Source organism: Diadema antillarum, unplaced genomic scaffold, assembly GCF_040938485.1.
Source record: "Diadema antillarum isolate AM-2024a unplaced genomic scaffold, OU_Dant_1.0 scf00000163, whole genome shotgun sequence".
NCBI lineage: Eukaryota > Metazoa > Echinodermata > Echinoidea > Diadematoida > Diadematidae > Diadema > Diadema antillarum.
Window position 1 is genome coordinate 1347059 of NW_027271052.1, and position 560 is coordinate 1347618.

Genomic DNA, 560 nt, shown 5'->3' on the forward strand with positions numbered 1-560 from the left:
AACCCTACTTTGCAAATAAATGGATCAAGAGTATTTCTTCTGTGAATACAGTTTGTCGGAATCTCTAACGAGAATTTGCTGACCCATTCACACCAGTCATATGACGTTCTCACCCTACTGTCAATTGATCGTGACTAACAAGCTGGAATGCGTACTGACCAATGTGTATTACGGTCCAATAATTTGCATACAAACTGTAGACCTGTTTGACGTCTCGGCTCATTTATTTATTTTCTTTTTATTACATATCAAAACCATCGCGACTGAAAATTAGTTCATGCAGTTATTCATTGTATGCTTAAAGGGCACTGTGCAGAACCCATGTGCATATTGATACTGTTCTTTTAATTGTTTCTGAACATTTCCCCTTATTACTTGTGCTGCAGTGAAGTATTTCAGTAGCGTCAAGCTGTATTACCAATCGGTTTGTTTCGTGTACACTTTATATGAAAAATAATTTCCTCCGAGTTAATCAATGTCGAAGCCAGTCCCTGTGGTCAAATGGTCAAGACGCTTGATTTGCACATCAAGAAATCTGGGTTCGAATCCCAGTGGGGACA

General features: G+C 38.8%; 1 non-coding gene across 1 annotated transcript; it reads left to right on the forward strand.

Moving 5' to 3' along the window:
• Nucleotides 1-487: 487 nt before the first annotated feature.
• Nucleotides 488-560, forward strand: Trnaa-ugc (transfer RNA alanine (anticodon UGC)). The gene has a single exon. It is a non-coding gene; the product is annotated as a tRNA-Ala (tRNA).